Genomic DNA, 13700 nt, shown 5'->3' on the forward strand with positions numbered 1-13700 from the left:
TGTGTAATAAAGCGACATCTCCTCCATTTTGTCATGCGTGTCAACTTGGCAAACACGTGCGACTCCCCTTTTCTGTTTCTAGTTCTAATGTTAATGCAGCTTTTGATATTATCCATTCCGATCTATGGACCTCACCTGTTGCTAGTATTAGTGGTTTAAAATATTATATTATTTTTCTTGATCATTTTACTCATTATGTTTGGGTATTTCCATTACGTTGTAAATCTGATGCGCTTAAAACATTTGTTCAATTTCGTTCCTTTGTAAAAACTCAATTTAAACAAGAAATAAAAGCCTTTCAATGCGACATTGGTGGTGAATTTGATAATAAAGCGTTTCATCATCTTTACAATCTAACGGAATGCAATTCCGATTCTCGTGCCCCCACATTTCTCAGCAAAACGGTAAATCTGAACGAATGCTTCGCACCATTAACAACCTCATTCGCACTCTTCTATTCCAAGCCCATCTTCCACCTATCTACTAGGTTGAAGCTCTTCATATGGCCGCCCATCTCTTGAATATTCTCCCATCTTCCGCCATAAATCACGACACACCACATACTCGCCTCAACAAACAAAACCCAAACTACTCCACTCTTCGTGTCTTTGGTTGTCTCTGCTACCCACACCTTCACACCACAAACAAACTTGAACCTCGCTCTACACCGTGCATCTTTCTTGGATACCCTTCGAACCACCGAGGCTACCGCTGTATCGATCTTACTACCAACAAAATCATCCTATCCCGCCATGTTACATTTGATGAAACCTCATTCCCTTTTGGCTCCATGACTCCCACTCGACCACCTTCTTACGATTTCTTGGACCCCCCACCTAATCTTTACTCTCGTACTCTTCACCTCTCTGAACCCATTGTCACTACTCCCACTCATTCGCTCTCGGAGACACAGCCTCCTCCTAATGAGGCTACTACCGCTACTTCGGAGACTCAACCTCCTCCTGTTGAGGCTACCGCCACTAACCCCATGCTCACAACTACACTTTCGGAGACACAAAATCCTCCCGTTGAGGCTACCACCACTACTACATCTCAGTCTATTCATCCTATGATCACTCGCACTGGTACCACCAAGCCTGTTCAATGACTTAATCTTCATACCTCTATCATCTCCCCCATTCCTCACACTTACCTAGATGCTCTTCGTGACACTAATTGGAAACAAGCTATGACTGACGAATTTAATGCTTTAATTAACAATAGTACTTGGACACTTGTGCCCCGCCCATCGGACACGAACATAGTTCGCTCCATGTGGCTCTTTAAGCACAAGTTTAATGCAGATGGTAATCTGAGCAGGTAAAAGGCTCGACTCGTTGCTAATGGTCGCAGCCAACAGGTTGCCATTGATTGTGATGAGACCTTCAGCCCGGTTGTTAAACCGGCTACGATACGGACTGTTCTCAGCCTGGCAATTTCTCGACACTGGCATGTTCATCAGTTGGATGTCAAGAACGCCTTTCTTCATGGCCAATTATCTGAGACTGTCTACATGCACCAACCTCCAGGTTTTCGGGATCCTAGATACCCAGATCATGTCTGCCTTTTGCAGAAATCTTTGTACGGCCTCAAGCAGGCACCTCGAGCTTGGTTTTAACTATTTGCAGGGTATGCTCAGCAGATTGGTTTTCATCATAGCCGCTGTGACACGTCTCTATTTATCTATCGTCAGGGCTCCGACACTGCTTACATGCTCCTCTATGTTGATGACATTATCTTGACAGCATCTTCTACAAGTTTACTTCAGCGGATTATCGCCTCTTTACACAGAGAGTTTTCCATGACTGATCTAGGGCCACTGAACTATTTTTTGGGTATCTCCGCCACTCGCACCACCACTGGGTTATTTCTGAAATGTCCCGTTCTTATTGATTAAAAACGTTCCATATTAATTGATTTCGTTGCGAGGTTTTGACCTCTATATGAGACGTTTTTCAAAGACTGCATTCATTTTTAAAACAAACCATAACCTTTATTTCATAAATAAAGGTTTAAAAAGCTTTACGTAGATTATCAAATAATGATAATCTAAAATATCCTGTTTACACACGACCATTACATAATGGTTTACAATACAAATATGTTACATCGAAATCAGTTTCTTGAATGCAGTTTTTACACAATATCATACAAACATGGACTCCAAATCTTGTCCTTATTTTAGTATGCAACAGCGGAAGCTTTTAATATTCACCTGAGAATAAACATGCTTTAAACGTCAACAAAAATGTTGGTGAGTTATAGGTTTAACCTATATATATCAAATCGTAACAATAGACCACAAGATTTCATATTTCAATACACATCCCATACATAGAGATAAAAATCATTCATATGGTGAACACCTGGTAACCGACATTAACAAGATGCATATATATAAGAATATCCCCATCATTCCGGGACACCCTTCGGATATGATATAAATTTCGAAGTACTAAAGCATCCGGTACTTTGGATGGGGTTTGTTAGGCCCAATAGATCTATCTTTAGGATTCGCGTCAATTAGGGTGTCTGTTCCCTAATTCTTAGATTACCAGACTTAATAAAAAGGGGCATATTCGATTTCGATAATTCAACCATAGAATGTAGTTTCACGTACTTGTGTCTATTTTGTAAATCATTTATAAAACCTGCATGTATTCTCATCCCAAAAATATTAGATTTTAAAAGTGGGACTATAACTCACTTTCACAGATTTTTACTTCGTCGGGAAGTAAGACTTGGCCACTGGTTGATTCACGAACCTATAACAATATATACATATATATCAAAGTATGTTTAAAATATATTTACAACACTTTTAATATATTTTGATGTTTTAAGTTTATTAAGTCAGCTGTCCTCGTTAGTAACCTACAACTAGTTGTCCACAGTTAGATGTACAGAAATAAATCGATAAATATTATCTTGAATCAATCCACGACCCAGTGTATACGTATCTCAGTATTGATTACAACTCAAACTATATATATTTTGGAATCAACCTCAACCCTGTATAGCTAACTCCAACATTCACATATAGAGTGTCTATGGTTGTTCCGAAATATATATAGATGTGTCGACATGATAGGTTGAAACATTGTATACGTGTCTATGGTATCTCAAGATTACATAATATACAATACAAGTTGATTAAGTTATGGTTGGAATAGATTTGTTACCAATTTTCACGTAGCTAAAATGAGAAAAATTATCCAATCTTGTTTTACCCATAACTTCTTCATTTTAAATCCGTTTTGAGTGAATAAAATTGCTATGGTTTCATATTGAACTCTATTTTATGAATCTAAACAGAAAAAGTATAGGTTTATAGTCGGAAAAATAAGTTACAAGTCGTTTTTGTAAAGGTAGTCATTTCAGTCGAAAGAACGACGTCTAGATGACCATTTTAGAAAACATACTTCCACTTTGAGTTTAACCATAATTTTTGGATATAGTTTCATGTTCATAATAAAAATCATTTTCTCAGAATAACAACTTTTAAATCAAAGTTTATCATATTTTTTAATTAACTAACCCAAAACAGCCCGCGGTGTTACTACGACGGCGTAAATCCGGTTTTACGGTGTTTTTCGTGTTTCCAGGTTTTAAATCATTAAGTTAGCATATCATATAAATATAGAACATGTGTGTAGTTAATTTTAAAAGTCAAGTTAGAAGGATTAACTTTTGTTTGCGAACAAGTTTAGAATTAACTAAACTATGTTCTAGTGATTACGAGTTTAAACCTTCGAATAAGATAGTTTTATATATATGAATCGAATGATGTTATGAACATCATTACTACCTCAAGTTTAGTAGGTAAACCTACTGGAAGTGACAAGAAATGATCTAGCTTCAAAGGATCTTGGATGGCTTGAAAGTTCTTGAAGTAGGATCATGACACAAAAACAAGTTCAAGTAAGATTTTTTACTCGAATTAAGATAGTTTATAGTTATAGAAATTGAATCAAAGTTTGAATATGAATATTACCTTGAATAAGAAAGATAACCTACTGTATATAACAAAGGTTTCTTGATCTTAGATGATTACTTGGAATGGATTAGAAAGCTTGGAAGTAAATTAGTAAACTTGAAGGGATTTTTGAAGTGTTCTTGAAGTGTTCTTCCTATGATGATTATAGTTTGATTCTTGAAGTGATTTTTAATGAAGATGATGATTAAATACTGGAAAAATACGTTCATAATAGTGTGTGTGTGTGTGTTGAGAGAGAATTAGAAAGAGAATTGGAAGTGAAATGGAGTGAATGATGAGTGGTAATTGGTGAGTGGTGAGTGGGGTTAAAAGGAGTTCTAGTTAGTTGACTAGCTCATGGTAGAAATACGGGTAAGAATACGACTAGAATTCTTGATGAAAGAAAAGAATGGGAAAGTAATTGTAACCATTTTCGTTAAGTATGAGTGTTTTAATATATGTCTTGAAGTCTTCCAAAAGTATTTTAATACATCTAAATACACTACATGTATATACATTTTAACTGAGTCGTTAAGTCATCGTTAGTCGTTACATGTAAGTGTTGTTTTGAAACCTTTAAGTTAACGATCTCAATTAATGTTGTTAACCCATTGTTTATTATATCTAATGAGATGTTAAATTATTATATTATCATGATATTATGATATATTAATATATCTTAATATGATATATATACATTTAAATGTCGTTACAACGATAATCGTTACATATATGTCTCGTTTCGAAATCCTTAAGTTAGTAGTCTTGTTTATATGTATATAACTCATTGTTAATATACTTATGGAGATACTTACTTATCATAATCTCATGTTAACCATATGTATATCCATATATATATCGTCATGTCGTTTTTACAAGTTTTAACGTTCGTGAATCGCCGGTCAACTTGGGTGGTCAATTGTCTATATGAAACATATTTCAATTAATCAAGTCTTAAAAAGTTTGATTGCTTAACATGTTGGAAACATTTAATCATGTAAATATCAATCTCAATTAATATATATAAACATGGAAAAGTTCGGGTCACTACAGTACCTACCCGTTAAATAAATTTCGTCCCGAAATTTTAAGCTGTTGAAGGTGTTGACGAATCTTCTGGAAATAGATGTGGGTATTTATTCTTCATCTGATCTTCATGCTCCCAGGTGAACTCGGGTCCTCTACGAGCATTCCATCGAACCTTAACAATTGGTATCTTGTTTTGCTTAAGTCTTTTAACCTCACGATCCATTATTTCGACGGGTTCTTCGATAATTGGAGTTTTTTGTTGATTTGGATTTCATCTAACGGAATAGTGAGATCTTCTTTAGCAAAATATTTCTTCAAATTCGAGACGTGGAAAGTGTTATGTACAGCCGCGAGTTGTTGAGGTAACTCAAGTCGGTAAGCTACTGGTCCGACACGATCAATAATCTTGAATGGTCCAATATACCTTGGATTTAATTTCCCTCATTTACCAAATCGAACAACGCCTTTCCAAGGTGCAACTTTAAGCATGACCATCTCTCCAATTTCAAATTCTATATATTTTCTTTTAATGTCAGCGTAGCTCTTTTGTCGACTTTGGGCGGTTTTCAACCGTTGTTGAATTTGGATGATCTTCTCGGTAGTTTCTTGTATAATCTCCGGACCCGTAATCTGTCTATCCCCCACTTCACTCCAACAAATCGGAGACCTGCACTTTCTACCATAAAGTGCTTCAAACGGCGCCATCTCAATGCTTGAATGGTAGCTATTGTTGTAGGAAAATTCTGCTAATGGTAGATGTCGATCCCAACTGTTTTCGAAATCAATAACACATGCTCGTAGCATGTCTTCAAGCGTTTGTATCGTCCTTTCGCTCTACCCATCAGTTTGTGGATGATAGGCAGTACTCATGTCTAGACGAGTTCCTAATGCTTGCTGTAATGTCTGCCAGAATCTTGAAATAAATCTGCCATCCCTATCAGAGATAATAGAGATTGGTATTCCATGTCTGGAGACGACTTCCTTCAAATACAGTCGTGCTAACTTCTCCATCTTGTCGTCTTCTCTTATTGGCAGGAAATGTGCTGATTTGGTGAGACGATCAACTATTACCCAAATAGTATCAAAACCACTTGCAGTCCTTGGCAATTTAGTGATGAAATCCATGGTAATGTTTTCCCATTTCCATTCCGGGATTTTGGGTTGTTGAAGTAGACCTGATGGTTTCTGATGCTCAGCTTTGACCTTAGAACACGTCAAACATTCTCCTACGTATTTAGCAACATCGGCTTTCATACCCGGCCACCAAAAATATTTCTTGAGATCCTTGTACATCTTCCCCGTTCCAGGATGTATTGAGTATCTGGTTTTATGAGCTTCTCTAAGTACCATTTCTCTCATATCTCCAAATTTTGGTACTCAAATTCTTTCAGCCCTATACCGGGTTCCGTCTTCCTGAATATTAAGATGCTTCTCCGATCCTTTGGGTATTTCATCCATTAAATTTCCCTCTTTTAAAACTCCTTGTTGTGCCTCCTTTATTTGAGTAGTAAGGTTATTATGAATCATTATATTCATAGATTTTACTCGAATGGGTTCTCTGTCCTTCCTGCTCAAGGCATCGGCTACCACATTTGCCTTCCCCGGGTGGTAACGAATTTCAAAGTCGTAATCATTCAACAATTCAATCCACCTACGCTGCCTCATATTCAGTTGTTTCTGATTAAATATGTGTTGAAGACTTTTGTGGCCGGTATATATAATACTTTTGACCCCATATAAGTAGTGCCTCCAAGTCTTTAATGCAAAAACAACCGCACCTAATTCCAAATCATGTGTCGTATAATTTTGTTCGTGAATCTTCAATTGTCTAGACGCATAAGCAATCACCTTCGTTCGTTGCATTAATACACAACCGAGACCTTGCTTTGATGCGTCACAATAAATCACAAAATCATCATTCCCTTCAGGCAATGACAATATAGGTGCAGTAGTTAGCTTTTTCTTCAATAACTGAAACGCTTTCTCTTGTTCATCATTCCATTCAAATTTCTCCCCTTTATGCGTTAATGCAGTCAAGGGTTTTGCTATTCTGGAAAAGTCTTGGATGAACCTTCTGTAGTAACCAGCTAGTCCTAAAAACTGGCGTATGTTTTTCGGAGTTTTCGGGGTTTCCCACTTTTCAACAGTTTCTATCTTTGCCGGATCCACCTTAATACCTTCTTTGTTCACTATGTGACCGAGGAATTGAACTTATTCCAACCAAAATGCACACTTTGAAAACTTAGCGTACAATTCTTCCTTCCTCAATACTTCTAACACCTTTCTCAAATGTTCACCGTGTTCTTGGTCATTCTTTGAGTAAATAAGTATGTCATCAATGAAAACAATGACAAACTTGTCAAGGTATGGTCCACACACTCGGTTCATGAGGTCCATGAACATAGCTGGTGCATTAGTTAAACCAAATGGCATGACCATAAACTCGTAATGACCGTAACGTGTTCTGAAAGCAGTCTTTGGAATATCATCTTCTTTCACCCGCATTTGATGATACCCGGAATGTAAGTCAATCTTTGAATAAACAGACGAGCCTTGTAGTTGATCAAATAAGTCATCGATTCTCGGTAGTGGGTAGCGGTTCTTGATGGTAAGTTTGTTCAACTCTCGGTAGTCGATACACAACCTGAATGTACCATCTTTCTTCTTGACAAACAAAACAGGAGCTCCCCACGGTGATGTGCTTGGTCGAATGAAACCACACTCTAAAAGTTCTTGTAATTGGCTTTGCAGTTCTTTCATCTCGCTAGGTGCGAGTCTGTAAGGAGCACGAGCTATTGGTGCAGCTCCTGGTACAAGATCTATTTGAAATTCAACGGATCGCTGTGGGGGTAATCCCGGTAATTCTTTCGGAAATACATCGGGAAATTCTTTTGCAATGGGAACATCATTGATGCTCTTTTCTTCAGTTTGTACTTTCTCGACGTGTGCTAGAACAGCATAGCAACCTTTTCTTATTAGTTTTTGTGCCTTCAAATTACTAATAATATGTAGCTTCGTGTTGCCCTTTTCTCCGTACACCATTAAGGGTTTTCCTTTTTCTCGTATAATGCGAATTGCATTTTTGTAACAAACGATCTCTGCTTTCACTTCTTTCAACCAGTCCATACCGATTATCACATCAAAACTCCCTAACTCTATTGGTATCAAATCAATCTTAAATGTTTCGCTAACCAGTTTAATTTCTCGATTCCGACATATATTATCTGCTGAAATTAATTTACCATTTGCTAATTCGAGTAAAAATTTACTATCCAAAGGCGTCAATGGACAACTTAATTTAGCACAAAAATCTCTACTCATATAGCTTCTATCCGCACCCGAATCAAATAAAACGTAAGCAGATTTATTGTCAATAAGAAACGTACCCGTAACAAGCTCCGGGTCTTCCTGTGCCTCTGCCGCATTAATATTGAAAACTCTTCCGCGGCCTTGTCCATTCGTGTTCTCCTGGTTCGGGCAATTTCTAATAATGTGGCCCGGTTTTCCACATTTATAACAAACTACATTGGCATAACTGGCTTCGACACTACTTGCTCTGCCATTACTCGTTCCGACACCATTTGTTCCTTTCGTTCTATTAACCCCTGGTCCGTAGACCTCACACTTCGCCGCGCTATGACCATTTCTTTTACACTTGTTGCAAAATTTGGTGCAGAACCCCGAGTGATACTTTTCACACCTTTGTCATAGCTGCTTCTGATTCTTGTTGTTGTTGCGGTTATTATTGTTGTTGGGATGATTGCTGTAGTTGCTGTTGTTGTTGTTGTTGTTGTTGTTGGGCCGTTTGTTGTAGTTGCGATTGATGTTGCGATTGTTGGGATAATTGTTGCGATTATTGTTGTAATTGTTGTTGTTGTTGTTGTATTGGTGATTCTTATCACCGTTTTCCTCCCACTTTCTTTTGACTTGCTTCACATTGGCCTCTTCAGCAGTCTGTTCTTTAATTCTTTCTTTAATCTGGTTCACTAGTTTGTGAGCCATTCTACATGCCTGTTGTATGGAGGCGGGCTCGTGTGAACTTATATCTTCTTGGATTCTTTCCGGTAATCCTTTCACAAACGCGTCGATCTTCTCTTCCTCATCTTCGAATGCTCCCGGACACAATAGGCACAATTCTGTGAATCGTCTTTCGTACGTGGTAATATCAAATCCTTGGGTTCGTAACCCTCTAAGTTCTGTCTTGAGCTTATTGACCTCAGTTCTGGGACGGTACTTCTCGTTCATCAAGTGCTTGAATGCTGACCACGGTAGTGCGTACGCATCATCTTGTCCCACTTGCTCTAGATAGGTATTCCACCATGTTAACGCAGAACCTGTGAAGGTATGCATAGCGTACTTCACTTTATCCTCTTCAGTACACTTACTTATGGCAAACACCGATTCGACCTTCTCGGTCCACCGTTTCAATCCGATCGGTCCTTCGGTTCCATCAAATTCCAAAGGTTTGCAGGCTGTGAATTCTTTGTAGGTGCATCCTACACGATTTTCTGTACTGCTAGATCCAAGGTTATTGTTGGTATGTAGCGCAGCCTGTACTGCGGCTATGTTTGAAGCTAGAAAAGTACGGAATTCCTCTTCATTCATATTCACGGTGTGTCGAGTAGTCGGTGCCATTTCCTTCAAAATAGTCAAATGGAACAAGTTAATCATACAGAATATTAAGAGTAGTTAATAGTATTTCGTAGCATAATATGAACTCATTTATAAAAGCTTTTTCTTCATATTAGCGTTTTATAAGTTTAAATTTGGGTAGTACCTACCCGTTAAGTTCATACTTAGTAGCTAATATACAATTCAACTACTACAATTCTATATGAAAAACTGATTATAATAATATTTCGCGTTCAAACTTTTACACAATATTTTACAAACTTACAATACCGCTTATTTTACATATAGCATGAAATATAGCACACAATAAATTTGATATAAGATGGTTGTGAAGATAATTCTAGCTAGTACACAAGTCGTTCAGCAAAGGCAATAAAGACACGTAATTCATACGTCCAGAAACAAGTCATGCATTCTGGTTTTACAAGGATTACTTCCCATCCTTGGTCTTGTGGAACATAACCGTTATGGCCGTTGATAAGACAGCGTGTTTTAACGTCGTCAAAGGGACGAGGGTTACGTAATGTCCAACAGTCCCGTAACAATCTAAAAACCTCATTTCTTACCCCAATTACCGACTCCGTCACTTGTGGGAACGTTTTGTTTAACAGTTGTAGCCCGATGTTCTTGTTCTCACTTTGGTGAGAAGCGAACATTACTAATCCGTAAGCATAACATGCTTCTTTATGTTGCATGTTAGCCGCTTTTTCTAAATCACGAATTCCAATATTCGGATATATTGAGTCAAAATAATTTCTTAACCCATTGCGTAAAATAGCATTTGGGTTCCACGCAATATATGCGTCAAAGTAAACACATCGTAACTTATGGATTTCCCAATGTGATATCCCCCATCTTTCGAACGAAAGCCTTTTATAAACCAAGGCATTCTTGGAACGTTCTTCGAATGTCTTACAAACTGATCTCGCCTTAAATAGTTGTGCCGAAGAATTCTGACCGACTCTAGACAAGATTTCATCAATCATGTCTCCGGGTAGGTCTCTTAAAATATTGGGTTGTCTATCCATTTTGTGTTTTTATACTGTAAAATAGACAAGAGTTAGATTCATAAAAAAAAATACTTATTAATACAAGCAATTTTTACATATATCATAAAGCATAAGCACACTATATTACATATATTACACCACACGAATACAACTATCTTATTCCGACTCGCTTGTTTCTTCTTCTTCGGTTTTGGTTCATTTTGCTAAGTTTCTAGGGATATATGATGTTCCCCTAATACGAGCCGTCGTTTTCCACATTGGTTTAGAAAAACCTGGTGGTTTAGAGGTTCCCGGGTCATTGTTACAACTTAAGGACTTCGGGGGTTGACGATACATATAAAGTTCATCGGGGTTGGAATTAGATTTCTCTATTTTTATGCCCTTTCCCTTATTATTTTCTTTTGCCTTTTTAAATTCAGTTGGGGTAATTTCTATAACATCATCGGAATTCTCGTCAGAATCCGATTCATCGGAGAATTGGTAATCCTCCCAATATTTTGCTTCCTTAGCGGAAACACCATTGACCATAATTAACCTTGGTCGGTTGGTTGAGAATTTTCTTTTACTTAACCGTTTTATTATTTCCCCCACCGGTTCTATTTCTTCATCCGGTTCTGATTCTTCTTCCGGTTCCGACTCTTCTTCCGGTTCCTCTTCGGAAACTTGTGAATCAGTCCACGAATCATTCCAATTTACATTTGACTCTTCATTATTTTAGGTGAGTCAATGAGACTTGTTCTAGAGGTAGACATCTATCACATAATATCAAACACATTAAGAGATTAATATATAACATAATATTCATATGTTAAAAATATATAGTTTCCAACAAAAATGTTAAGCAATCATTTTTAAAGAAAACACGGTCGAAGTCCAGACTCACTAATGCATCCTAACAAACTCGATAAGACACACTAATGCAAATTTTCTGGTTCTCTAAGACCAACGCTCGGATACCAACTGAAATGTCCCGTTCTTATTGATTAAAAACGTTCCATATTAATTGATTTCGTTGCGAGGTTTTGACCTCTATATGAGACATTTTTCAAAGACTGCATTCATTTTTAAAACAAACCATAACCTTTATTTCATAAATAAAGGTTTAAAAAGTTTTACGTAGATTATCAAATAATGATAATCTAAAATATCCTGTTTACACACGACCATTACATAATGGTTTACAATACAAATATGTTACATCGAAATCAGTTTCTTGAATGCAGTTTTTACACAATATCATACAAACATGGACTCCAAATCTTGTCCTTATTTTAGTATGCAACAGCGGAAGCTCTTAATATTCACCTGAGAATAAACATGCTTTAAACGTCAACAAAAATGTTGGTGAGTTATAGGTTTAACCTATATATATCAAATCGTAACAATAGACCACAAGATTTCATATTTCAATACACATCCCATACATAGAGATAAAAATCATTCATATGGTGAACACCTGGTAACCGACATTAACAAGATGCATATATATAAGAATATCCCCATCATTCCGGGACACCCTTCGGATATGATATAAATTTTGAAGTACTAAAGCATCTGGTACTTTGGATGGGGTTTGTTAGGCCCAATAGATCTATCTTTAGGATTCGCGTCAATTAGGGTGTCTGTTCCCTAATTCTTAGATTACCAGACTTAATAAAAAGGGGCATATTCGATTTCAATAATTCAACCATAGAATGTAGTTTCACGTACTTGTGTCTATTTTGTAAATCATTTATAAAACCTGCATGTATTCTCATCCCAAAAATATTAGATTTTAAAAGTGGGACTATAACTCACTTTCACAGATTTTTACTTCGTCGGGAAGTAAGACTTGGCCACTGGTTGATTCACGAACCTATAGCAATATATACATATATATCAAAGTATGTTTAAAATATATTTACAACACTTTTAATATATTTTGATGTTTTAAGTTTATTAAGTCAGCTGTCCTCGTTAGTAACCTACAACTAGTTGTCCACAGTTAGATGTACAGAAATAAATCGATAAATATTATCTTGAATCAATCCACGACCCAGTGTATACCTATCTCAGTATTGATCACAACTCAAACTATATATATTTTGGAATCAACCTCAACCCTGTATAGCTAACTCCAACATTCACATATAGAGTGTCTATGGTTGTTCCGAAATATATATAGATGTGTCGACATGATAGGTCGAAACATTGTATACGTGTCTATGGTATCTCAAGATTACATAATATACAATACAAGTTGATTAAGTTATGGTTGGAATAGATTTGTTACCAATTTTCACGTAGCTAAAATGAGAAAAATTATCCAATCTTTTTTTACCCATAACTTCTTCATTTTAAATCCGTTTTGAGTGAATCAAATTGCTATGGTTTCATATTGAACTCTATTTTATGAATCTAAACAGAAAAAGTATAGGTTTATAGTCAGAAAAATAAGTTACAAGTCGTTTTTGTAAAGGTAGTCATTTCAGTCGAAAGAACGACGTCTAGATGACCATTTTAGAAAACATACTTCCACTTTGAGTTTAACCATAATTTTTGGATATAGTTTCATGTTCATAATAAAAGTCATTTTCTCAGAATAACAACTTTTAAATCAAAGTTCATCATAGTTTTTAATTAACTAACCCAAAACAGCCCGCGGTGTTACTACGACGGCGTAAATCCGGTTTTACGGTGTTTTTCGTGTTTCCAGGTTTTAAATCATTAAGTTAGCATATCATATAAATATAGAACATGTGTGTAGTTAATTTTAAAAGTCAAGTTAGAAGGATTAACTTTTGTTTGCGAACAAGTTTAGAATTAACTAAACTATGTTCTAGTGATTACGAGTTTAAACCTTCGAATAAGATAGTTTTATATATATGAATCGAATTATGTTATGAACATCATTACTACCTCAAGTTTAGTAGGTAAACCTACTGGAAGTGACAAGAAATGATCTAGCTTCAAAGGATCTTGGATGGCTTGAAAGTTCTTGAAGTAGGATCATGACACAAAAACAAGTTCAAGTAAGATTTTTTACTCGAATTAAGATAGTTTATAGTTATAGA

This window comes from Rutidosis leptorrhynchoides, chromosome 3 (genome assembly GCF_046630445.1).
Source record: "Rutidosis leptorrhynchoides isolate AG116_Rl617_1_P2 chromosome 3, CSIRO_AGI_Rlap_v1, whole genome shotgun sequence".
Classification (NCBI taxonomy): Eukaryota; Viridiplantae; Streptophyta; class Magnoliopsida; order Asterales; family Asteraceae; genus Rutidosis; species Rutidosis leptorrhynchoides.